Raw genomic sequence first — 26,657 nt, 5'->3', positions numbered from 1 at the left:
AATAACTTCTTACTCAAATATTCATCCTATCAAATTGTCCTGATGAAGGCAACCCGAAATGGACCATGCTACTCTCGGGTCAAGTACATACCAATTATAGTTATGGGCTTAGACACCTAATCCAACAGTCTCCCACTTGGATAAGTCTAATAACTATTATTGCAAGTACGACTCCAAAACCCGACTAGCAATCGTAGCTCTTAAAAGCCGCTGTCAAACTCTGAACAAATCAAATGACGCGTCCATTAGATAAGGGATCATATATTCCTCCGTTCTAGATATCGTATGAACTAAAAGTGGATTATAATCATTCTCTCAGTTCATGTGTTGTTTCCCGATTTCCGATTTGTGACAAACGACTAATTGAACAAATCAAATCAGTCCAAGCTTGGCCAAGCACTTAGGGTTGTCATCACTAAATCATCGAGGGGCCCACATATATCGCTTTTATCCCTCTAAAGGATAAAAGGAATGGATAAACTTCAACTCATATGCTTGCTCTATTTACTCATCAAATCACACACAACAATACGTTTTATAACACCGAGTTACCGGTGCGTTTTCATATTATCAATGTGCAACCGACTTGTAAACTACAACTCACATGTCTTGGTTTCAAGAATATAAGATATTATCGTCTCATGATCACTCGTGATAAAATCCATGAAGTGATACAAATGAGCGTGGGTTGAATTTAATACTCAAATCTTATTACAGGAGTACTCATGAATACTGCCGCAAACTTGTGCTATGTCTAACTCCTTAGACAATCCTACAGACCCATTCATGACAATCTAGCTTCAATACCTACTTCCAAAGTATTTATCAACTGTGGATGGTTTGAATAACCTATTTATTCGGGAAGTCAAAACATGCAAAGTGAAACACAAGAATAATACTAATCCTATATGGCCCCAAAACTTTTGAGTGTAAATAAAACACCTTTTATCTAATCACCATATTGATTACTCATTATTCATTGTATAATGGTTCGAATAATCAACTTAATACTAGAATTAAAACAATAGTTATCCCATGCGCCAAGCATGCACACTATGTTTGACTATGGTCCTTTATTTGTGAAATAGATCAATTGAAAGCATTTCAATGATGCTCATTTCATAATTCCAAATCCTTATGATAAATGTAAGAATACCAAATTCTTGCCATTTACTGAAATCTGTTAAATTCTAAACTTATATGCATTGATCATCTTGTAATGACTATGCACAAAAGTCAAAGAGACTTGGCAAAAAACATTACAAAGTACCCCAATGGAGAGCAATTCCATGGAAACGAAGTCTCACATTCAAAGTACATTCCTTTGAACATCCTTCTTGCATTAATTTTTTTAATCTTACACAGACTTAAAGAATAACTTCCACTTATGGAAACATTTCCATATTCCCATTTTGACTATCACTTCCGAACAAGAGTCACCTCTTTTCAGAATATGTCAATATGGTCCTTCCAAAATTTTCAAAATACTTCCAACTGTCCATGAGCAACCAATCTTTGGTAAACCTCAGATTGTCCTCGACAATTGCTTAACTACTTTAGTCATATCTTGTTCTAGTCCCTTTTTCCCTCTTAATGCCCTAGGCATTTAGAAAAATTAGAACACAAGAATATTATAGCATATGCAATCGATCCTATACTCGAGGCATATGAGACACGATTCATAATGTCTTACATAAAGACATGATACTTGATCAGTCTTTTGCTATAATATTTCTATTTGCCATGTTCTCACAATTCGAACTATGAAGAGGGATGCCGTAATCATAATCTAATTTGAGAACGCAATTAACATTTCGACTAAATTTGATTAAAATATCAATCTAAGATTTTAGAATTGAAATGAAGTATAAATTCCTCTCCCTTAATTATAGAAAAACAACTTTTCAAACTCTACAACTTTGCGAATTGAAAATTTTGTTTTCTATAATTAACATTGCTAACTTGCAACACTTAGCGTAATAATTGTGCTCCCACTAGCATAATAATTACATTCTTATTAGCATAACACTTATGCTCCCACTAGCTTTGACACATACTCAGAAATCAGCTGGACTTCTAGAAATCAATACTTATTGACTTTCTTACCAAAGTTCAGATTTATGATACGAGATGCTTTGATAAGACTTTATCTAGGCTTCTCAAACTTATACACCTTTCCTTAGATAGCTCACATGTGTGTCTAAACAATTTTAGAACTTACGGCAATAAGTCTCAAATGTTTAGACCTTTTCCATTTCTCACAATTCGAACTATGAAGAGGGATGCCGTAATCATAATCGAATTTGAGAATGCAAATATCACAATTGCTAACTATTTAAAATCTACTTAGTGAAAGCGTTTCCTTACAATCATTTTCATGAATTGGAGAGAAACCTTATTACACTTAGATTTTTTATGGTGTATGTGTTCCTATCCATGTGAATTTGTCATAACCATAATCACAAGACAATGTTAGTGACAAATCCTAACTCATATGGACTGAACTTGTTCAATCTTAATTTCTTGCCACTTGGCAGCACAAAGGCCTACCATTACTTCCAAGTTGTTATGCAAATAATTGAGTACTCATAGAACTCACATGTATAGTCAACTTCAACTGGAATGGGCACAGAAACAAGAATATGTCAACACGATAGGTTACAAGCCTCAAGTCGTGTGCTAGTGATTAACAACATGTTTACTCTTGATTAGTTCTTGAACCTTTTCAAGATCTTTAAGACTCCCACTGACCTCTTGACATATAAGATTCTCTTTTGTCAAGAACCATTCCTTGACAAACAAATATTCAAGATTCAGTACGTATTCTTATCAAGACAAACACTTCACACAATTGGTCTTAGTTGGTCTTTGTTTTATCCAAAACATCACAGCTTACCAATTTCAAATGTACAAGAGTAAGAAACATTTTACTCTACATTTGACAAGTGTTATAAACCTTCCTTAAGATTGTGTCACTCAAGCACAATCTTGGAGTATAACTCTAAGACTTGTTTTTGGAACGAAGTATGACTCATCTTCTTGACTTAACCATTTCAACAATTCACGATTCCTCTTCTTAGCCATACAAATGCACTAAGATATCCTTAGAGGATCAATTGTGATATGGTTTTCCATAATCATTAAGATGATCATAAAACATGATACTAAAGTACTCTCCCATCTTTTTAGATTGAAGAAAATTTTATCTTTCTGCCTAATTTGATTCTTCTCATTCGTTCTGCCAAACATTGCAACTATTCCAATGTTTCAGAATTACACTTAAAGTTGTAAGCATAACCATATTTACTAAACTTTAGTAAATTATAACGAATAGTCTTATCGCTCTTTGTGGTGGACCTGACCAGCGCACAACCAAGTGTACCCAATACCCTAGTCCTTCACTTGACTCACATATACATGTGAACAAGGAATTAGTCTTAATTTCCTAAAGATGAAGTTCTCATACATCATGCAATACAAGTTGTATGATTCCAAGTTTCTATCCAACTGAAACTTGGGTGATGAGAATCTTTCCTTATTTGGTAAATTCTGACACTACCACAAACGAAAGAATCAAATATATTTTTCCAATAATGCTTATTAATGGAAACATATAAACAACAATTTTCACAAATGTCATTGTAAGGAAACTTAAAATAAGATAAAATTTCAATTTTTTTTTTATTTATAAAATTGCGGAAAACTTATCCTTACAATGCAAATACATATGAAAACTATGTTGTTATCTATTCCTAAGCAATCTATCACAACTGTTAAGCAACAACTCAAAATTCTGATCACTGAACCATGCGATCGAAATCCATCTCCTCGCGATCAGAATTAGCTTACTCTACCTTTAAGCTTCCGTTCTTTTCTTCGATTCTCCAAAACATCAAAATGTAATTACGTTACATCATGTATTAAGAATATCCAAATAGGAACTTAATAGAGTTAGATATTGGACTTACCTGAAGTAGAGTCAAACTTTTTGACTTTACCATCCTTATAATCTTTCAGGTAAATAGAGCAGCTTCGCAACCAATGCCCCTTCTTTTGACAATAGGAACGTATGGACCTTTTGGGAATAGTATACGGGACTATCTCAAACTTAGCCTTTCTCTTTACCATTTGGTCAATTGAATTTACCATGACCGATCCATATCCATTGGGAAGAGCTCGAATGCTTTTCTGGACTTTCAATGTTACCATTGTCAATGTCCATGGAAGTTTGGGGAGTACACCTTCCAATCAAATTTGCTTTACCAGTGCACCAAATCATTTCTGATTCAGCAGCAACAAGCAAATAGGTAAGATCGATAAGGGTCATGTCGTGGTCTGTCATATAGTAGTCCTTAATGAACCCGCTATATGACTCAGGAAGTGATTGAAGAACCCAATCAAAAGCCAACTCCCTTGAGACTTCGACACCCAACTCTCCCAGCCTGTCAATATGTAACTTCATCTCCACTATGTTGGCACATACATACTTCCATCTTTGTGTTTGCTTTCCAATAGGGTTTGAGTGACCTTAACCTTTTTCAAGTGTTTGAACTTATGGGTTAGGGAGAATAATTGGAGGAGGTGGAGGAAGTGAAATATGATTTCCCGTCCCATTAATGCACGACAAAGAGATTAATCTTTCACCTTGATCGCCATGTGGGATATCATCTCCATTAGAAAGCTTTTTCTAAAAGGATAAGGAAGACCATAGTTGTCAGAACTAGACATCTATGAGGGAGAAATTCAAGTTAGTTGATTTAAGTCCTTAATATAACACCCAAAACGAAATATTAAGGCTAGGACCCAACACAATATTCTACAATTGCGAAAAGGGATGCCGTAATCGAATTGTAGAATATTTGAAGGTAGGTAAATGACGATTTACCAATTTCCACCATGAAAAACAAAATAGATTATTAAGTTTTAATTGAATTTGAAATTCCTAGATCCTTTGAGATTCATTGAACTTTTCAATGGCATGTTTAAATCTCGATTATGCCCTTCAAGTTTGTGACTGGGATGCCGTGGATCACAAACAAGGTGTGTATAACCATGCAAATTAGCTTGGTACACCCAATGTTACAAATCACCTAATCAATGTGCCGGTTAACCACACACGCTCCATTGATCTATGATTAACATCCAGTTACCATTTGCCACACATTGTTAGTCCCATATTAGTGTGCCGGTTAACCACACACGCTCCACTAACGACTTAACAAGGTGCAAAGTGCAATTTCATGGATTAACACCAATTCCACATTTTTCCTAAAGTAACTAATATTGGGAATTTAATAAAAGTTTAGTTACTTTATATTTTTCATTATACTTTTAATGATGGAGAATTAATGTCCTATCCTACCCGTTCGGCTAACGACCCTCCACCTGTCAAGGAAGCGGTGGGTGAGAGTGGACAACCATTAAACTACCATTTTATAGGCAACAACCTTATACCCCATTATAGACCGACTTCGTGAATGAGGCCTACTAACGGTAAGACTGACTTATTCTTATACATATATATATATATATATATATATATATATATATATATATATATATATAATTAGTAAACCTATAATAATATAATAGTATAAGGGTTGAATTTTAACTTTTTAAAATTTTAGGGTTTGGAATTAAAGTATTCAAAAGTGAGACTTTACAAATTTCAAAACTTGAGGGCAAGTTTTGAAACTTGTCAAAACTTTTGGAGTTCCATAACTTATGAGTTTTAATGTGGTTTAATGAAAAACTTTTCATGTTCCATAACTTGTGGACAAATTATGGAAGACTTTACAACCATTTAAAAAATGAGACTTTTCATTTTCTATAACCTATGAGTTCAATGACACTTTTAAAAGAAAAAAAAACTCTTCATTTTCCATAACTTATGAAATTTATGAGTTTTAAAATTGATGAATAAGACCTTTCACATAACTTGAGGACAAGTTACAAAAACTCATATCATGAACAAATTTTAGATTAAATTCAACCAACAACAATTATCACATAACTTTTTATTAATCTAATCTAACTCATAGCAAAGCAATTCACATCAAATAGTACAAATAATCATCTAATTATCTAAACATTTGACAATTGACTTTTAAATGGACGAGGATTATCATTACCAACTCAGAAAATACAATTTTTATGTTTACAAAACAGTTTGTGGTAATGATCCTATCCATTTCTGGTCAAAAACTCGAAAATCTGCACACAGGGACACCAACTCAACGAGTTCATGAACTGGACTCGCCGAGTTCATGTGTTACTGAGTGGACTCGTCGAGTCTGTTCATGGACTCGGCGAGTTCATCAGACAGAATGCAGAAAACTCGATTTTTCATCTTTGAAAATTAAGCAAGCATCAAATATAATAGAAAAAAAAACCCATGGCTCTGATACCACTGTTGGGTTTTGGTATACTACAACATCCTATGGTGCACATACAACCCTAAAAGCTTTGGATCTATGTTTTCTCTATTTATACATGCAATATTGTTTCCAAAGCTTTAAGCCTACAACTAGCATACAAAATGATATAAACATCATAGAAATGAGTTAGAAGATTACCTCTTGTTGTAGCTTGTAGACATTGAACTTTTAAGAGCTTAGTGCCTCAAGTATTGCACCTCAAACAAGTCACAAACATCATGAACAATTAGAGAATATTGAGAGAGAAGTTATAAAGCACAAAACCGGCTCAATGAACTCATAGAACACTAGGGTTCCCATTTTGGGTGCTAAGGGGATTCTTTTATAGTATGGCAAAGTCTAGAGTTACATCCATGCAAACCCTAATGCCGATGACCTTTCATATTACTTAGGCTCCATGGGTCAAACCTCCATGGACTATCCATGGACCACCATATTGGTGTAGCCCATCCTAAACAACAATTGGCCCACACTATAAGAATCATTGATTTACCAAATCAATCTCCATATATTTAATTAGTCTCTTTTGATCACTAAATTAATTCCAAATTAAGTCTTGATCAATACTAATTAAATAATATTATTCCTTGATTAATATATTATACTTATAATATATTAATAAATCACAAATAACTTCTTACTCAAATATTCATCCTATCAAATTGTCCTGATGAAGGCAACCCGAAATGGACCATGCTACTCTCGGGTCAAGTACATACCAATTATAGTTGTGGGCTTAGACACCTAATCCAACAGTCTCCCACTTGGATAAGTCTAATAACTATTATTGCAAGTACGACTCCAAAACCCGACTAGCAATCGTAGCTCTTAAAAGCCGCTGTCAAACTCTGAACAAATCAAATGACGCGTCCATTAGATAAGGGATCATATATTCCTCCGTTCTAGATATCGTATGAACTAAAAATGGATTATAATCATTCTCTCAGTTCATGTGTTGTTTCCCGATTTCCGATTTGTGACGAACGACTAATTGAACAAATCAAATCAGTCCAAGCTTGGCCAAGCACTTAGGGTTGTCATCACTAAATCATCGAGGGGCCCACATATATCGCTTTTATCCCTCTAAAGGATAAAAGGAATGGATAAACTTCAATTCATATGCTTGCTCTATTTACTCATCAAATCACACACAACAATACGTTTTATAACACCGAGTTACCGGTGCGTTTTCATATTATCAATGTGCAACCGACTTGTAAACTACAACTCACATGTCTTGGTTTCAAGAATATAAGATATTATCGTCTCATGATCACTCGTGATAAAATCCATGAAGTGATACAAATGAGCGTGGGTTGAATTTAATACTCAAATCTTATTACAGGAGTACTCATGAATACTGCAGCAAACTTGTGCTATGTCTAACTCCTTAGACAATCCTACAGACCCATTCATGACAATCTAGCTTCAATACCTACTTCCAAAGTATTTATCAACTGTGGATGGCTTGAATAACCTATTTATTCGGGAAGTCAAAACATGCAAAGTGAAACACAAGAATAATACTAATCCTATATGGCCCCAAAACTTTTGAGTGTAAATAAAACACCTTTTATCTAATCACCATATTGATTACTCATTATTCATTGTATAATGTTTCGAATAATCAACTTAATACTCGAATTAAAACAATAGTTATCCCATGCGCCAAGCATGCACACTATGTTTGACTATGGTCCTTTATTTGTGAAATAGATCAATTGAAAGCATTTCAATGATGCTCATTTCATAATTCCAAATCCTTATGATAAATGTAAGAATACCAAATTCTTGCCATTTACTGAAATCTGTTAAATTCTAAACTTATATGCATTGATCCTCTTGTAATGACTATGCACAAAAGTCAAAGAGACTTGGCAACAAACATTACAAAGTACCCCAATGGAGAGCAATTCCATGGAAACGAAGTCTCACATTCAAAGTACATTCCTTTGAACATCCTTCTTGCATTAATTTTTTTAATCTTACACAGACTTAAAGAATAACTTCCACTTATGGAAACATTTCCATATTCCCATTTTGACTATCACTTCCGAACAAGAGTCACCTCTTTTCAGAATATGTCAATATGGTCCTTCCAAAATTTTCAAAATACTTCCAACTGTCCATGAGCAACCAATCTTTGGTAAACCTCAGATTGTCCTCGACAATTGCTTAACTACTTTAGTCATATCTTGTTCTAGTCCCTTTTTCCCTCTTAATGCCCTAGGCATTTAGAAAAATTAGAACACGAGAATATTATAGCATATGCAATCGATCCTATACTCGAGGCATATGAGACACGATTCATAATGTCTTACATAAAGACATGATACTTGATCAGTCTTTTGCTATAATATTTCTATTTGCCATGTTCTCACAATTCGAACTATGAAGAGGGATGCCGTAATCATAATCTAATTTGAGAACGCAATTAACATTTCGACTAAATTTGATTAAAATATCAATCTAAGATTTTAGAATTGAAATGAAGTATAAATTCCTCTCCCTTAATTATAGAAAAACAACTTTTCAAACTCTACAACTTTGCGAATTGAAAATTTTGTTTTCTATAATTAACATTGCTAACTTGCAACACTTAGCGTAATAATTGTGCTCCCACTAGCATAATAATTACATTCTTATTAGCATAACACTTATGCTCCCACTAGCTTTGACACATACTCAGAAATCAGCTGGACTTCTAGAAATCAATACTTATTGACTTTCTTACCAAAGTTCAGATTTATGATACGAGATGCTTTGATAAGACTTTATCTAGGCTTCTCAAACTTATACACCTTTCCTTAGATAGCTCACATGTGTGTCTAAACAATTTTAGAACTTACGGCAATAAGTCTCAAATGTTTAGACCTTTTCCATTTCTCACAATTCGAACTATGAAGAGGGATGCCGTAATCATAATCGAATTTGAGAATGCAAATATCACAATTGCTAACTATTTAAAATCTACTTAGTGAAAGCGTTTCCTTACAATCATTTTCATGAATTGGAGAGAAACCTTATTACACTTAGATTTTTTATGGTGTATGTGTTCCTATCCATGTGAATTTGTCATAACCATAATCACAAGACAATGTTAGTGACAAATCCTAACTCATATGGACTGAACTTGTTCAATCTTAATTTCTTGCCACTTGGCAGCACAAAGGCCTACCATTACTTCCAAGTTGTTATGCAAATAATTGAGTACTCATAGTACTCACATGCATAGTCAACTTCAACTGGAATGGGCACAGAAACAAGAATATGTCAACACGATAGGTTACAAGCCTCAAGTCGTGTGCTAGTGATTAACAACATGTTTACTCTTGATTAGTTCTTGAACCTTTTCAAGATCTTTAAGACTCCCACTGACCTCTTGACATATAAGATTCTCTTTTGTCAAGAACCATTCCTTGACAAACAAATATTCAAGATTCAGTACGTATTCTTATCAAGACAAACACTTCACACAATTGGTCTTAGTTGGTCTTTGTTTTATCCAAAACATCACAGCTTACCAATTTCAAATGTACAAGAGTAAGAAACATTTTACTCTACATTTGACAAGTGTTATAAACCTTCCTTAAGATTGTGTCACTCAAGCACAATCTTGGAGTATAACTCTAAGACTTGTTTTTGGAATGAAGTATGACTCATCTTCTTGACTTAACCATTTCAACAATTCACGATTCCTCTTCTTAGCCATACAAATGCACTAAGATATCCTTAGAGGATCAATTGTGATATGGTTTTCCATAATCATTAAGATGATCATAAAACATGATACTAAAGTACTCTCCCATCTTTTTAGATTGAAGAAAATTTTATCTTTCTGCCTAATTTGATTCTTCTCATTCGTTCTGCCAAACATTGCAACTATTCCAATGTTTCAGAATTACACTTAAAGTTGTAAGCATAACCATATTTACTAAACTTTAGTAAATTATAACGAATAGTCTTATCGCTCTTTGTGGTGGACCTGACCAGCGCACAACCAAGTGTACCCAATACCCTAGTCCTTCACTTGACTCACATATACATGTGAACAAGGAATTAGTCTTAATTTCCTAAAGATGAAGTTCTCATACATCATGCAATACAAGTTGTATGATTCCAAGTTTCTATCCAACTGAAACTTGGGTGATGAGAATCTTTCCTTATTTGGTAAATTCTGACACTACCACAAACGAAAGAATCAAATATATTTTTCCAATAATGCTTATTAATGGAAACATATAAACAACAATTTTCACAAATGTCATTGTAAGGAAACTTAAAATAAGATAAAATTTCAAATTTTTTTTTTATTTATAAAATTGCGGAAAACTTATCCTTACAATGCAAATACATATGAAAACTATGTTGTTATCTATTCCTAAGCAATCTATCACAACTGTTAAGCAACAACTCAAAATTCTGATCACTGAACCATGCGATCGAAATCCATCTCTTCGCGATCAGAATTAGCTTACTCTACCTTTAAGCTTCCGTTCTTTTCTTCGATTCTCCAAAACATCAAAATGTAATTACGTTACATCATGTATTAAGAATATCCAAATAGGAACTTAATAGAGTTAGATATTGGACTTACCTGAAGTAGAGTCAAACTTTTTGACTTTACCATCCTTATAATCTTTCAGGTAAATAGAGCAGCTTCGCAACCAATGCCCCTTCTTTTGACAATAGGAACGTATGGACCTTTTGGGAATAGTATACCGGACTATCTCAGACTTAGCCTTTCTCTTTACCATTTGGTCAATTGAATTTACCATGACCGATCCATATCCATTGGGAAGAGCTCGAATGCTTTTCTGGACTTTCAATGTTACCATTGTCAATGTCCATGGAAGTTTGGGGAGTACACCTTCCAATCAAATTTGCTTTACCAGTGCACCAAATCATTTCTGATTCAGCAGCAACAAGCAAATAGGTAAGATCGATAAGGGTCATGTCGTGGTCTGTCATATAGTAGTCCTTAATGAACCCGCTATATGACTCAGGAAGTGATTGAAGAACCCAATCAAAAGCCAACTCCCTTGAGACTTCGACACCCAACTCTCCCAGCCTGTCAATATGTAACTTCATCTCCACTATGTTGGCACATACATACTTCCATCTTTGTGTTTGCTTTCCAATAGGGTTTGAGTGACCTTAACCTTTTTCAAGTGTTTGAACTTATGGGTTAGGGAGAATAATTGGAGGAGGTGGAGGAAGTGAAATATGATTTCCCGTCCCATTAATGCACGACAAAGAGATTAATCTTTCACCTTGATCGCCATGTGGGATATCATCTCCATTAGAAAGCTTTTTCTAAAAGGATAAGGAAGACCATAGTTGTCAGAACTAGACATCTATGAGGGAGAAATTCAAGTTAGTTGATTTAAGTCCTTAATATAACACCCAAAACGAAATATTAAGGCTAGGACCCAACACAATATTCTACAATTGCGAAAAGGGATGCCGTAATCGAATTGTAGAATATTTGAAGGTAGGTAAATGACGATTTACCAATTTCCACCATGAAAAACAAAATAGATTATTAAGTTTTAATTGAATTTGAAATTCCTAGATCCTTTGAGATTCATTGAACTTTTCAATGGCATGTTTAAATCTCGATTATGCCCTTCAAGTTTGTGACTGGGATGCCGTGGATCACAAACAAGGTGTGTATAACCATGCAAATTAGCTTGGTACACCCAATGTTACAAATCACCTAATCAATGTGCCGGTTAACCACACACGCTCCATTGATCTATGATTAACATCAAGTTACCATTTGCCACACATTGTTAGTCCCATATTAGTGTGCCGGTTAACCACACACGCTCCACTAACGACTTAACAAGGTGCAAAGTGCAATTTCATGGATTAACACCAATTCCACATTTTTCCTAAAGTAACTAATATTGGGAATTTAATAAAAGTTTAGTTACTTTATATTTTTCATTATACTTTTAATGATGGAGAATTAATGTCCTATCCTACCCGTTCGGCTAACGACCCTCCACCTGTCAAGGAAGCGGTGGGTGAGAGTGGACAACCATTAAACTACCATTTTATAGGCAACAACCTTATACCCCATTATAGACCGACTTCGTGAATGAGGCCTACTAACGGTAAGACTGACTTATTCTTATACATATATATATATATATATATATATATATATATATATATATATATATATATATATAATTAGTAAACCTATAATAATATAATAGTATAAGGGTTGAATTTTAACTTTTTAAAATTTTAGGGTTTGGAATTAAAGTATTCAAAAGTGAGACTTTACAAATTTCAAAACTTGAGGGCAAGTTTTGAAACTTGTCAAAACTTTTGGAGTTCCATAACTTATGAGTTTTAATGTGGTTTAATGAAAAACTTTTCATGTTCCATAACTTGTGGACAAATTATGGAAGACTTTACAACCATTTAAAAAATGAGACTTTTCATTTTCTATAACCTATGAGTTCAATGACACTTTTAAAAGAAAAAAAAACTCTTCATTTTCCATAACTTATGAAATTTATGAGTTTTAAAATTGATGAATAAGACCTTTCACATAACTTGAGGACAAGTTACAAAAACTCATATCATGAACAACTTTTAGATTAAATTCAACCAACAACAATTATCACATAACTTTTTATTAATCTAATCTAACTCATAGCAAAGCAATTCACATCAAATAGTACAAATAATCATCTAATTATCTAAACATTTGACAATTGACTTTTAAATGGACGAGGATTATCATTACCAACTCAGAAAATACAATTTTTATGTTTACAAAACAGTTTGTGGTAATGATCCTATCCATTTCTGGTCAAAAACTCGAAAATCTGCACACAGGGACACCAACTCAACGAGTTCATGAACTGGACTCGCCGAGTTCATGTGTTACTGAGTGGACTCGTCGAGTCTGTTCATGGACTCGGCGAGTTCATCAGACAGAATGCAGAAAACTCGATTTTTCATCTTTGAAAATTAAGCAAGCATCAAATATAATAGAAAAAAAACCCATGGCTCTGATACCACTGTTGGGTTTTGGTATACTACAACATCCTATGGTGCACATACAACCCTAAAAGCTTTGGATCTATGTTTTCTCTATTTATACATGCAATATTGTTTCCAAAGCTTTAAGCCTACAACTAGCATACAAAATGATATAAACATCATAAAAATGAGTTAGAAGATTACCTCTTGTTGTAGCTTGTAGACATTGAACTTTTAAGAGCTTAGTGCCTCAAGTATTGCACCTCAAACAAGTCACAAACATCATGAACAATTGGAGAATATTGAGAGAGAAGTTATAAAGCACAAAACCGACTCAATGAACTCATAGAACACTAGGGTTCCCATTTTGGGTGCTAAGGGGATTCTTTTATAGTGTGGCAAAGTCTAGGGTTACATCCATGCAAACCCTAATGCCGATAACCTTTCATATTACTTAGGCTCCATGGGTCAAACCTCCATGGACTATCCATGGACCACCATATTGGTTTAGCCCATCCTAAACAACAATTGGCCCACACTATAAGAATCATTGATTTACCAAATCAATCCCCATATATTTAATTAGTCTCTTTTGATCACTAAATTAATTCCAAATTAATTCTTGATCAATACTAATTAAATAATATTATTCCTTGATTAATATATTATACTTATAATATATTAATAAATCACAAATAACTTCTTACTCAAATATTCATCCTATCAAATTGTCCTGATGAAGGCAACCCGAAATGGACCATGCTACTCTCGGTTCAAATACATACCAATTATAGTTATGGGCTTAGACACCTAATCCAACACATACTGGCTAGCAACACTCAAAGGAGACGTTCTACCAAGATCCTGGAATGCCATACACCTCAAAGCATATTGCATGTAAGTAGGATCAAATGATCCACAACAAAACCAAGGTACACATGTTCTTTACCTTAAAACTTTCATTATTACTGATTTTTTCCTCGAATGCATTACTAACTTAAGCATTGGAGGGGCATTAGTTAGACTAACGCCCACCCTTGGCTAACGTTTGCTATGCAGAACAACATACAGTTAAGGATCCTCAAGAGTGAAGATCCCGGAACATCAGGATCCTCATAATCGAAGATCCCGGAACGTCTGGATCCTCAAGTTTGAACCCCTGAAGCACAAGGATCTTGACACATAAAGATCCCAATACTTGGTAAACTCCGTTATATTTAACAATATAATCCCTAAACTATCATGTATACAAGCTAGAGACTGATCATCTCTCCTATGCCTAAGGGTACTTAATCCCATCTAAGGTTTAAAGAGCTAATTACCTCTTTCACACGAAATAAGGTTTATACACCTCGCTTGGACGCATGATATCTAACTGTGGGATATGGGTAAGGGGATCATTTCACGATTCTGTGGCTTGGAAACCCTCTTATCTTTGAACACAAGTTGAGATCCTTAAGGTTTATAACATTTTCATGTTATCCAGAAATCGAGATCCTACCCCAGTGATTACTCCATGAATATAACATTTTCATGTTATCGGGATTTTACCCTAGTGACTACTTAAGGTTTATAATATTCTCATGTTATCAAATATTGGGATTTTGCCCCAGAAATTACATAAGGTCTATAACATCTTCATATTGTCACATGTTGGGAATGTTGCCTAGAGAACACGATCAAATTGTAACATTTTCATGTTACCTACCCAATGAATTGTATCTCACGTAGGGATCCTCCCCAGAATATAACATTAGCATGTTATCTATTTTGTCTAAGTCTATAATCTTGTTTGGTGGTCAAACCAACAAATAACGGGATAAAATAATAACAATAAAATGCAAATCACTGCTACTACTTACACTAAAGATAATATAGAGTAAGCATGGTCAGTCCACAGGAATACGGGACTTTTTATTTAGCCATATTTTCACACATCATACAATTAATGTTTAAGTGGGGGATTATGTTTGAATTCAAATTAAACTTCATAAACAAATGAGATTAATAATAAAATTCAATAAAAGAAATACATTTCCGATTCTGATTCCTATACATGTGTTGTATTGTAAATTATAATATGACTGTGATTCATGTTCAATCTAGGTTGGTAATTTAGATATTAATAAACTCTAATATCCAAGTTGACAAAAGTGTTTTATTCAAAACATGTTCTTCAAATAAAACTTCATTTAATTGATTCAATTCAAATAAGCTCTTGCATCAAATCATTAAATGACATTAAGTTCTTGCAATAATTACCAACAATGTCCAACATTCCTCATAAGTTCGGGAATATGAACATCTAATCTTTGATCTATTTACAACCAATCAAGTGCATGCTACTAACATCAAATCATAAAACATATACGAATTTCACAATTTGATTAACTAGATTAATAAGAACCCTAATTCATTGATCAAGTGATAAAGAGAACCAATCAAACACATAATTAAGATCAAATCAAAGATTACTAGATGATAAACATAAAGTCAAGTGCAAATTACAACCTAACAACAAACACTTAAGAATCCAGAATCAGAAATGATAAAGAAATCAGCCACACATGTCTAAGTTAAAATACAAATTCAACAAGTTTGATCTTCAAATTAACTTACAAAATGCAAATTAAAGTGTTTCCAAATGATCTTCTTCAAGTTACCAACTAAAATCTTCTTCTAAGAGTGGTCCTTGATGTTCTGGCATGAATATGAGCCTCTTTGATGGTTTAAAATCCCGAAATTCGATCATAAAATAAAACTATCCTTGAAGTTATACGACAGACACGGTCCCGTGTCAAATTGTGAAGGAATGACACGACCCCGTGTCATTCAAAAAGTTGGGAGTTTTCTCATTCACAACCACGATTAACCGATCGACACGACCCGTGTCAACTCTTCTGTGACAAATGCTTATTTTCTTCAATTCTTCTCCGAAAAATCCGCAACTTTGCTCCTGGTCCTTTTTCACCATCCCGATTCATCTCCAACCTCCAGAACCACATGAAATGGCATAAAAAGTGTGGAAATAAAGTGTGCCAAGTTTTGTCCCAAAAACAAGTAAATCGCATGGATAATTACTAAATTAAAATGCAAAAGAATGAAATAAACATGCTTCAATAGTGCATAAAATGCACCTAACAAATCTAAATAGGTTATCCTGTGAGAAATTTCCCTTACAAGATCCAAGATCTTTATTTTGTAGGATATCTGACGATAAGGATCCTCGCCCTTAAGGATGATCATCGACCTTCGTTGGTAAGGGACCTCATTCCCAACGTTGAACGAAAGTTCTCTCCTAAGTTGGAATTTATCCTCAATAAATTCTAAAATTCAAAGACTCATGAAGCTTAAAGAGAAACTCGAAGACAATCAGGTTCCATCTTTCCTTAACTTTAAAGTTTTAAAATTAAGGATCCTAAGCTTTCTAGGATCCTAAACCGATCGCTGACTTATAAACTTTCGTCACTTCGGAGTAATTCGCTATTCTGATATCTTCACAGAAGTTTTAAAAGCGTATTAAAAAACTCTTATGAGTTGCGAGTTAATCACTAAACTTCTAAAAGAAATTTTTAGATCGCTTAACAAAGTCGGTTATTGTTATTTTTTTTAACTAATCATTATCAGTTCATTTTGTTTTAAGAAACATTCACGTTTTTCAGGATCTTAACCATGCATGACCTTAGTATTGTATTATGCAGGAAACGGAGAAAGACGAAAAGAAAATCAACCATTATATTCAAAAACAAAAAGGCCTACAGCCTTACAAGAGTCATGCGTCAAAACATTATGCTACCCTAAACACCTAAAAGGCCTAGACCTTATCCTGGTCATCATCGACCTTCTTCTTCCCCCCCCCCCAGTCAGCCGCAACATTGGATCCTGACTGGTGGTAGCAGGCTTGCCAGTTAATTTGGCTAATGCCTCTCGCCAACCAACCACGTCCCATGATCCTGCAATTTTTAGATCCTCAGCCAGACGGATCTTAGCCTCCCAAACCGCCACTACAATACTGACCTTTGCGTCGGAGATCACCTCCTCCATCTTGCATACGAGCTCCTACTCCCTCTCAGCCTTTTCCCTGATAAGCAGCTCCACCCTCCTCAGAAGATCCTTGTTGGTCGTCTTCCACATCTTCTCCTGTCCCTGAAGGGTTGTTCAACCCTCTCCGCTCGGATCCTTAGATCAACGGAAACATGATCATAGACCTATGATGAAAATATGGTAAGTCAACAAAAAACAAAATGAAAAATGGAGCAAAAATGAAATCAACATTTACAGCCTGAGAGAAAGAGACCAACTTCTAGAGCGCCTCCTCGGCCCCAAGGCTCTCCAAAGAGAAACCTATGGATTCAACAGTTTTCCTCTTCCGGGATCCCGAAGTTTTCACTGTCAAATAAACGGTCGACCTTTTAGGAGGAAGAGAGGACATATTCTTCTCCTTCTTCACTACCAGCTGATCCCCTGACATAGTCGTATCAAGATCAGCAAGAGTGAAGCGAGCACTGGAGCGAGTGACCTTGGATCCTGTATACAACAAAAGATTATTAAAGATCCTCGTTACAAACAGGAAAAAACTAAGGATCCTTACCTGTCGACATGAGGTCAGTGGCGGAGGAGCTTTCCTGCGGGACGGCTTGATCGAATCGGAAGGATCTCTCGACTTCAGATAAGGCCAAGAACTTCTCAATCTTCTCTTCTGAATCGTCAGCAACGATAATAAGTTCCTCGAACTTGAAGGCTGCAAAGGAACAAACAAAATAAGAATAAGATCCCAGGATCACAAGGTAAAACATTGAAATCCTACCCTTCTTAACCCAATCTGTGGGCAAGAGATCCCCATTGGGAACAGAGTCACGTCTCACAAAGAGGTATCTCCCTTTCCAAGCTCCATCATTTTGCTTGGTTTTCAAGATTAAAGAAGATCTGAGGGTTTTGAACTTATGAAGGAAAAAGGAATTTCTAAAGGTTGTGAGATCGTATACACAGGCCAACTCAGAAAAGCCTATGTCAGGTCCCTTTGATTGATTTATCTGGTCGACCCAATAAAGATTCCTCCAGATAATTGGCATGCCATGGATATACGAAATCCCGGTCGCCCTAAAAAATCCGGAGACGATCCCGGGGAAAGGATATCTCAAGCCTAAGGAGAAAGGATACTTAGGAAAGCACACTTAAGTGGGGGAGACAAAATCGGGCCGAATCAGAGGATCGAATGGCCTAAAAACAACACTGGGAGGAAAGGCCCCATTGAGTTTTAGAGACTCGATGTCGTCATTTCCAAAAGATCATGTCTCCTCATAAGAGAGGATCCACTGGTCGATAAAATCATCGTCGGGAAGGGCCAAGATACTTTTACGAGAGACATCCATTTTTCGACCCATGGTAGAAAGAATAAAATTCTGGAAGAAAATTACCTTCTAATCGCAAGATGGCACAAGAAAAGAAAAGAAGAACGGATAGGAGAATATAAAACTGATCCCTCATATTTATACTGGGTCGGTGAATATAATTTGACAGCTAACGGCTAGTGAACTATCCGTTAGAATTTAAATCACCTAGCTGTTATGATGAGACAATAAATCAAGTATTGAACGAATTAGAGTGTAAATTCAAAGTAGAATTGAAAGATTTGAACACCGATGTAAATATGATCTGTTTGGCTCTATTACGCTTTTGCAAATTTTACAGAGTACAATGAATATTCTGTAAAGACTTCGTTACTAAGACACTAGTAACCACTCCTATTTATAGAAGAGAAAAGCGTACAAAAAATATACTAAGGACTAAACATGAAGCTTCGAATATTATACCCTAGTAAAATACATTACAAAAATGTTCGAAGACCCTAAATACAAACTTCGACTATTACAACATTTCGACCCTAACAATCTCCCCCTTTGTAATCAAAGTCGAAGTCTTCAGTTTGTAAGTAGAGTAATGGAGTACAGCAAAACTCTTCGAACCTCAGTATACCAAGAAATAATTTTCTTCAATTCCTTCTTTTCTCCTTCATTGTTCTTTTTGCAGTGGTTCATACGAACAATCAAGTTCGTATATTGAGATGTAAAATATCTCTCCACTTCGCTAGCTTGGAACAAAAACCGCTTCGCTTTTCCAGCTTTATCCTTTCCAGCAAAAACTATTCCAAATGGCTTTAAACATATTTCTCCATCAGCATATTTCTTTAACTCAGTCTGAGTCAACGAAGGAGCCATTGGAACATTTACTTCCATTCCCTTTGCAGTAGCCAACTCCACATCAGTCAGTGCTAGGCACTCATAATAATTCTCAATGAAGATTTTGATGTGAGCAACTCCAAGTTTGAATTCCTCTGGATCTGTGTTTTGCAGAAAAGAAAAGGATTTGTCTTTCAGAAGCAATGCCACTTGTATAAGGTCATACAAGTTCATCAGAGGAAAATCTGCAATAGTGAATTCGCACGTTTTTCCATTTGCCCTGGCCACAACATATTTAACATTTTGAACAATGTTTTCAAAGACCACATCCTTTTTCATGCTTATCACCTTCTTGATCTTGATCAGTGACCAAACGTCCTCAGGGGCTTTGCCAAGTACTGCATGAAAACGAATTTTCATATGAGTCCCTTCATCTTTTTCTTTGAAATTCCCTTCAGCTTTGAACTGAGGCATGATAAACATCATCTCATTTATAGGGAAATCCAACTGGCATGCATCAGTGTTTGTAACCACATAACTCTGTTTTGGCTTCTTATCAAATGAGTACATGTGATTAAAGGCAACCAAGGCTTCGATTGTTTCATAGTTGTAATGTTTTGCTGGATCACCTTTATTCATGCCCTTCGAATCACTTTCCCTCTGAGTCATGATGCTTTGAATAAGCCTCATTTTCTCGAGTTCAGCTTCAGCTTCAGCCTTCTTTTCTTCTTTAGATTTTTCAACCAGAATTGATTTTCCTTTGTCTTTCGAAGCAGATTTTTCAGTTACATCTTTTAGCTTCGAACCACTTCCACCAGATTCCAAAGGTTTACAAATTACAATTCCTTTCGAAATTGTTCTTGTAATTGGTAATGTTGTTACGATTGTTGAGGTCACTGGTTGAGCAGACACAATTACTGGTTTTGTTGAAGGGATGCTAGATGAAAATACCTTGCCCACCACTTTCGCTTCTTCTTCTGTTGACTTCCTTTCTCCCCCTTGCACCCCTGTGAAAACAGGAGGGGCAGTAGTTGTGGGAAGAAGACTGGATATGCGAAATAGTGGAGCAAGTTGCTTGTTAAGTATGGCTTCGAACTGCACAAACTTCTGGGATAAAAATTCTGGAGTAATCAACGGTGACGAAACCGGTTTCGTTGAGATCTCCTTCAACTCCTTTAACAACTTGATCACACCTTCAAAATTTTCACTTTCAGACTTGAAGATTTGAGTTATTTGAGGACTCAAACCTTCGTATAGCTTGACAAATCGAGTGACAGCATTACAAATGATATCGACCTTCTGATTCAAGGACGCATAATCATGTTGAACAGATAGAATTTCCTTTTTCATGTCTTCACGAAGTTCGTGAATTTGGGAATTAACATCCTCCCTCACTTTCTTGACTTCCTGAACAAAAAGAACATGTCGTTCTTTTGTTATGCTTCGCAGATCCTTAACTTCTCCCATAAAATCAGATCTGAGAGTTTTAACACGAAGCTCAGAATTCTGATCTGTGTAATCAACCTTTTCTAAAATAACAGACTCTGAGGCTTTCATCATTCCAGAAACTTTGTTGATTACTCTTGATTCAAACATCTTGAGCATAGAATCAACCTCCAAACTTGAAATAGATGAACCTCCGCCAAGATCAGCTTGGGATTGAATGATGGAGTTCAACTTTTGATTAAGAATTTTGTATTGCTTCATTGTCATTAACATATGATCAGGAAATTCTTCTTCTTCATCATGAAACTCTAGGTCTGCGAATGTTCCACCAAACCCTTCATTATCAGTTTCAGTGGGTGAAGATGGTTTGGGTGTATCAGTGGATTGAGAGGAAAAAATGGAAGTAATTGGTTGATTGATGATATGTTCAAAGGTTGGTGAAACAGTGGTTGATGTGAGAAGAATAGAAGATGTTGGTGTAACAGAAACCAATGATTCGAAAGGAGTAGAGATAATTGTACCTTGATCTGCATCTTTCGAACCACCTTTACCCATGTTGACATTTGCATCCGTATCAGATACGTGTGCAGGGATGCCTGAAGTTCGAACCTCCTCAAAAATTGACTTGGCAATCGAAACTTCGGGTGGTATGATAACAGTCTTCTCAGAAATGGAACTTGTAATGATAGAAGTGAACTCTGGAGTTTCTGGTATTCGTTCATCCTCTTCTGTAGGCTCAGTAGATAAAACAATCTTTCGAGTCTTCTTCGTCTTCTTCTTTTTCGGTTGTGACAAGTGTTTTGCCATATCTTCTGCTGCTCTTTTCTTGGATCCGGGAGAAACAGGAACAGGTACCTCACGAATTAAAACTCCTTGGTGAGTAATTTGAGGCTTGTGAATCAACTTCTGTGATGGTGACTTTCGTTTGTGAGTGGATTTCATCTTGATTCTTCGAAACATCCCTGTTTTCGAAGGAATAATCACGTTCTCTTGAGTCTCTTCCACTATTGGCTCAATCACTTATGTTGCTTCAACTGTCACTGCAACATTTTCTGTCTTCTTCTTTGGAGATTTAGAGGATGTTGAACCCTTCGTTTTCTTTTTAGGTGAAGCAGGATCAGCTTTCTTCGACTTTTTGGTCTTCTTTTCGTCGCGTGGCAACAAAATTCCCGTAGGAATAGAAGAATCGAATGTTTTCAGATATGCAATCAGAACAGGATTCGTAGGATCCACCCTTTTAAGCATCGCGTCTGGAATCCGAGCAACGTTTGCAAATTCATCATCATTGTCAACAACTTCCTTCGGAAAGTGATAAGATTGAAAAGTAACCTTCTCTTCTTCATTTGAAACCAAGATGCCTTCCTTGTTGTAAAAATGTTGCAGAATTAGACTCCAGTACCTAGCACACGAAATGCCATGAACAACATTCGTATGTTCTACTCCTTTTTGGAATTCCTTCCATAGCTGTGTAGAGTAGTCTGCTGGAAGATCATAGTATAAACCAGCCACCATGGCATAAACCTCCATCCTTCCTTTATCTAATCCAACTATTCTTCCGGTTAAACAACGCAAAAATATCCCAAACAAAAAATTCCATACTTTTGGAAGACCAGACTTCTTAAAGTCACTTATCTTTGACAATGGGGGCTGATATCCCATTTCATTAAACATATGAATTATTTGGGAGAATTGAAATTCAACAAAAGGAGGTGTATTTGGAATGTCAAGAATCTGACAAAACAGTTTCTTGGAAAGCCTAACCTTTTTGTCATTGATTAGGTGAAAAGTAATCGAATCAGAGGCTTTGTTGTATGTGGCAGTAGATCCTGCTTGAGAAAGCCAGGATACCGGAACAGAAAAGGAATTGAACATTGCTTTGGATAAAACAGAGTGTTTTAAAGAAACAATAAGCATCTTGAATTCTTCTGGACATTGAGAAAGTTCACCATCCACATAATAATTGGTAGATTGAATCTTCATAACTGGTGCAGAAGAAGGATCGACATGAGCAGTAGTCGCCATTGTTAGGGTTTGAAAAAGATGAAGAACAGAGAATTTGGGAAGTTTTGAGTTTTGATCGCGTAAACGTATAAAGTACTCTTGAACCCCCTTTTATATGTAACCCTAAATGATTTGAATTTGAAGCGGGATGCATTTAATGAGATCCGACGTGGCATCTTGAAAATCAGACATGTACAGCGGAAAGGTAGCCATGCGTCAAAAAGTGTCTGTCACATCACCTAGAAAACCGGGCAGAATACCATACGTCACGTATACACAGCCTGTCATTATCCCCTTAATATAATTGTAACCGTTAGAACCCTTCGAATGGAGGCAAGGCTCTTTCACTTTTGGGATAAAAAGCGAAGTCATTTGCCAGATGTTCGAAATCATCAGCCTGAGTTGGTATTACTCAGAACCTCAAGGATTTCGTGTGTGTAGTGTGCCAAAGAAAGTTTAGACAAGAAACAACAAATCTTTTTTTTTTTTTTTTTAAATTTTGTGATGTCAAAAATTTAATTTGACACGAAGGCAGTTAAACCCCGGGCAAAGGTTGCTTCGTTAATCATCAAGAGAGATGATCAATAGCTTGTGTATGTTCCCGTGAATTACAATCGGATACTTTTTGATAAGTATCAAAGGGCTTCTTTTAAGAATGCTTCGTGGGTAGGTTCAAAATTTCGTTACATGTCAACCTAAACATAAGGTGATAAAGTGTAACAGAAATTACTTGTATGACCAGTGTAGTCAGTGACAAGTCAGCTTTGAAAAATTTTAACATGACTAGGACATTCGAATGAAACTCACACGAAAATCATATTCATAAAAAATTTGTATACTGGATCTTGTTGGGTAATAAACATCGTGGGTTTCAAATGCTTGATCAAGACCACTCATTCGAAATGAATATGATTTGGAGTTTTGAACATTGGTACAGAAACAAAAGTTTCGTATATATCTGGAACAATATTCCCCGTCAATTCCTTAATTTGTAAGATTTTCGGGTTTCACTTCCATCACGGACTCATGATGTCAGATCATAAACACAGATTTTTTATATATCTAAGTCTCGATGGGTTTGATCAGAGACCTCTCGGATATACGTCTTTGTGTGTGATCGTGTAAGAATGTTTTGGATGAAAAAGATTGGTGTAAGACACGAAAAGTACCTCTGTTATGTTTTGGACCAAACAGGAAACTCTTAACTCATTGTGAGAAGAGTAAGGTAGCTTAGAGACTAATGTGAATATAAGCCTGATTGGGAAGAAATTTTCGTACGAAACATTTCATTAAGGCTTTCGTACACACACATTGAGTCATGAAGGCTTTGGACGACATGCAGCAACATGCTTCTAGGGACAACCTAACTAATTCGAATAATGAGAAACATATCAATTCATACGAAAAATTTTACCTGACCCTAAAACTGCCTGCATTGTCCCCTCTGAATCATCATCATAATCTGCAACAAAAGTCTAAAAATAAAAATATTTTTGTTGTTTTGAATTTTTTTTTTTTTTTTAAATAAAGACCGAACAAACGAAAATCTTTTTGGATTTTTGATTTTTCGAAAATTTAAGTACAAAACAAAAGAAAATGTTTTTGAATTTTTGATTTTTCGAAAATTTAAAGACAAAACAAAAGAAAATCTTTTTGAATTTGTTGCAATCAGACGAATATTTGGCATTCCTTGAAGAGTGACAAATGTACGAATTCGAAGCGTTGACTATGAACAGTAACCATTAACTCAACGCTGAAAATAAGTGACAATCATGCGAATTCGAAGCGGTCGAAGCGTTGACTATGAACAGTAACCACTAACTCAACACTGAAAATAAGTGACAATCATGCGAATTCGAAGCGGTCGAAGCGTTGACCATGAACAGTAACCTCTGAATGCTGAATGACTTTGTGTTATCTTTTATTCAGCGCCTCTGATTCATTCTTTTTCGCCTATCATTCTTCTTTTTTGCATGGAACAGAATTGCCATCGATCATTCCAAGACCTTCTATTATTCGCATTAGAGATTTTTCATCCAAAGCTTTCGTGAATATATCAGCTAACTGATCAGTTGTTTTCACGAAATGTACTTCAATGTTTCCATCCTCCACGTGATCTTTAATGAAATGATAACGAAGAGCTATGTGTTTAGTCTTCGAATGCTGCACAGGATTATGACAAATTCTTATTGCACTTTGAGAATCACAATATAATGGAATCTTTTTCATATTAATTGCATAATCACGCAATTGACTTTGGATCCATATTATTTGCGAAGTGCAAGCAGCAGCAGCCACATATTCTGCTTCAGCTGTGGAAATGGACACACACGTTTGCTTTTTCGACTGCCAGCTGACTAATTTGCCATCAAGAAATTGACATCCTCCACTTGTGCTTTTTCGATCAAGATTACAACCACCCAAGTCTGCATCTGAGTATGCTTGAACGAAGAATCCAGTTTTCGAAGGATACCACAATCCTAACGAAATTGTGCCTTTAAGGTAACGAAAAATATTCTTCACTGCAGTAAGATGTGGTTCGCGTGGATTAGACTGATACCTAGCACAATTACACACATAAAACATGATATCAGGTCTACTTGCTGTTAGATAAAGTAATGAACCAATCATGCTCCTATACAACGTTATATCAACAGCAGGTTTGTCCAACGATGGTGTTAGCTTTATGCCTGTTGCCATTGGTACACGAAGCTTTGTGCTATTCGTCAATCCAAACTTTTCTAACAGATTTTTCGTATATTTTTCCTGATTAATGAAAATCCCTTCTCTGTTTTGACGAATATTAAATCCAAGGAAATTATTGATTTTTCCCATCATGCTCATTTCAAATTTGCTTTTCATCAATTCTTCGAATTCTCTAGACAAAGCAGGGTCAGTCGAGCCAAAAATAATGTCATCAACATAAATTTGAACAAGCATTAGATGATTCCCCATTTTCTTTCGAAATAATGTGGGATCAACTGATCCTTGTTTAAATTTAGATTGTTTCAAAAATGATGTAAGTGTTGCATACCATGCTCTTGGTGCGTGTTTCAGACCATAAACTGCCTTATCTAAAATATAAACATGATTAGGATATTCTTCGTTAATAAAACCTGGGGGTTGTTCCACACAAACTGTTTCTTCAAGCTCTCCATTGAGAAATGCACATTTCACGTCCATTTGATAAACATCAAAATCTTTGTGAGCTGTATAAGCCAAAAATATTCGAACCGCCTCGAGTCTTGCGACAGGGGCAAAAGTTTCTTCATAGTCGATTCCTTCTTGTTGTGAATATCCTTTTACAACAAGTCTGGCTTTATTTCGAATAATGTTTCCATCTTTGTCGGTTTTATTTTTAAAAATCCATTTTAACCCGACAATCGAAACATTTTCAGGTTTAGGAATTAATCTCCAAACCTTGTTTCGTTCGAATTCAGACAACTCCGATTGCATTGCAACAACCCAATCTGAGTGTTCCATTGCATTCTTAATTGTTTTTGGTTCAATTTTAGAGATGAAAACATTAAACATGCAAAATTCTTGATGAGTATTTAATACCTCATTCTTTGCACGAATTTGAGCTCTT

Source organism: Lactuca virosa, chromosome 7 (genome assembly GCF_052849685.1).
Source record: "Lactuca virosa cultivar CGN04683 chromosome 7, Lactuca_virosa_CGN04683_v6, whole genome shotgun sequence".
Lineage (NCBI taxonomy): Eukaryota > Viridiplantae > Streptophyta > Magnoliopsida > Asterales > Asteraceae > Lactuca > Lactuca virosa.
This window is presented reverse-complemented; position numbering follows the sequence as displayed.